This window comes from Penaeus monodon, chromosome 13 (genome assembly GCF_015228065.2).
Source record: "Penaeus monodon isolate SGIC_2016 chromosome 13, NSTDA_Pmon_1, whole genome shotgun sequence".
In the NCBI taxonomy this organism is placed as follows: domain Eukaryota; kingdom Metazoa; phylum Arthropoda; class Malacostraca; order Decapoda; family Penaeidae; genus Penaeus; species Penaeus monodon.
The window spans coordinates 27,951,299-27,953,798 of record NC_051398.1 but is presented as its reverse complement, the minus strand read 5'-3'; positions in this window follow the sequence as shown (position 1 = coordinate 27,953,798).

The following is a 2,500-nucleotide window of genomic DNA, read 5'->3' as shown; positions in this document are numbered from 1 at the left end:
CCCCCCCCCCCCCGGTGCCTACGCTCTCTGATACTCCACTTTCCGCACACGAGCGAATGATCATTTACCGGCGGACAAAGGGAGTTCACGTAGATGTGCACGCACAAACGCACACAAAGAGAGACGCACACATGGACATATATGTAAGCGCATACAAACAAGGAATATACACGTTGGTACATACATAATTATTAAACCGTTTACATCCAAACCCATAAATGCTGGATTTTTATATTTCGTTCTATATTTATGTAAATCACTAGATTTTTACTTCTACACAATTATTTGCAACAATAAAAATCCCCCAAACATGAAAGCGAAGCAAATCAAATAGGAAACTAAAATCCAACTCTGGTGATCCTAGCTCTAGTGATCCTTTATGGTTCTTTGGATATAAAGAGATAAACGACAGACATATACTTGCGCGCGCACACACACGCACACACACACTTGCAGGGATACTGTCATCCAGAAATCGTTGCTGCAGAGAAAAGTCGTCTTTGCAAAATAAGTCGGAAAATTGCAGACAAAACAGCAAGCAAAATGAAACAAAGGTTAGATAAATATACAAATAGGCAGATATATAGACGGAGTATCAAACACGGGAGGGCCAGGCCATGCACGCAGAGTCAGAGAGCGCCAGACCCACAGAGTCAGCAGGCGGCAGAGCCAAAGGCAAAAGGGAACAGCCCGCGTGTGTACGTCTAGTCGCACATGCCGCTACACACATAGATCAGCGTAGCGCGATACATCACAAAGAGTAATGCGGTCTCGGTGACCGGGCTGCCGCGGCTGGGATCCTGGACCTAATTGGCTTTTGTTATTGCTAAATGGTGGGGAAAGAGTCGTTGCCAGGACGGGCGCCGCGCCGGTCCCGATGTCCTCGTTTTACCTCGGTCGCTCCCTACGCTTTGGGGGAAAGAGGACTTCGAATAACAATACATGTGGATAAATGTAGAAATATCCAGGGATGTTTCTGAGATGAAAAAAATCTAATAGTTATCAAGGAGTCGGATACATGGTATATGACCAATAGCTCGCAGCTAGCATATGAATCTGTCAGTATTTACCATAAGATAATTATTATGTGCTATTCATTTTTTTTTCACATCTATTTTTATCCGTTTACCTGTACGCTCATTGCTGTAGACATAATACAATCAGACTCAGCCTAGAGGAGGAGGAAAGAGAGAGGTAAGTAGAAAAAAGGGGTGTTGAAGCGTGATTTCACACCCGGAATTAATGACAGATAAAGGGCAGCCAGAGACCTGCCGGGGCTGCGACAACGCTTCGGCGATTTCATGGTTTGGGGCGTGTTGGGGGGGGGGGGGTAGAGAATCAGGTCCCTTTAACATTTCTGACAGAGTTGAGTGATTTAGTGGGTGCGCGTTGATAGTCTACTCTCATATAACACATCATTTGTCAGTTGCAATCCTCGTATCTCATGGGAAGTATCTTTCACTAGTGTCTAGAATAATTAACTTAGTGGTATAACCATGAGTTATATCGTGTTATTAACTTCGAGCGGGGTCGGGGCTGGGTGGGTGGGTGTAGGGGAATGATTGACTTTAGCACAGTCACACAACGTTCATGTTTGCACGGGCGTGTGAATGACAGAGCGAATAAATGCCCAAAGTGAATGAACAGGGGTAAAAGCAAGAGAAGGGGAATAAATGTACAGTTGGTCTTCACAGATGCAAGGGGAACGAAGGACAAGAAGAGGGGAAAGAATGCATAAAATAGAAATTATAAAAATAATAGTAATTGTGTACAAAGATTATTTATCAAGTTGCGTCTCTTGTATTCGTGGCTATTTTGTATAGTGCTAGTAGGAGAGGGTACTCACACAAAACAAAATTCTCTCTCTCCCTCTGTCACACACACACACACACACACACACACACACACACACACACACACACACACACACACACACACACACACACACACACACACTAAAACCTAATTACTATTCAAATAATGTGTGTATATTCAAAACCTACAAAGGCAATTACAAAGCAAAGTCGTCCATTATAGTTTGCTTTTAAAATGCATCCAAAGTATATTATTCTAGTTGCTGTAAACATCCCAGTATATCATATGACAACAAATTATAAATGACTATCATCAGGTAAATACAGTTACCGTTGAGATGCGTCTACATAAAAGAAAACATTAAAGAATTTGTTTGTGTGTTTGTACACAGCAATTCACAAGCGTGTAAACATTTTGCTTATGTTGGAATTAACTAGACTCGCTTTAAAATGCGCTATACTGATAGACAAAAAATATATATATATACAAAGAAAGACATAAGAAAGTGCACACACATACACACTATCTTTGCATACCCATCCATATATATATGTCTGTTTATAAATATCAATCATCCCAAAGCGAATGTTGAAGATAAGACAAATACAAAGGAAAATTAAGAGAATCAGACAAATTCTGTCAAAGTAAGGCGCAAGGTGTACCGTGCGAGGGATTATGATTTTAA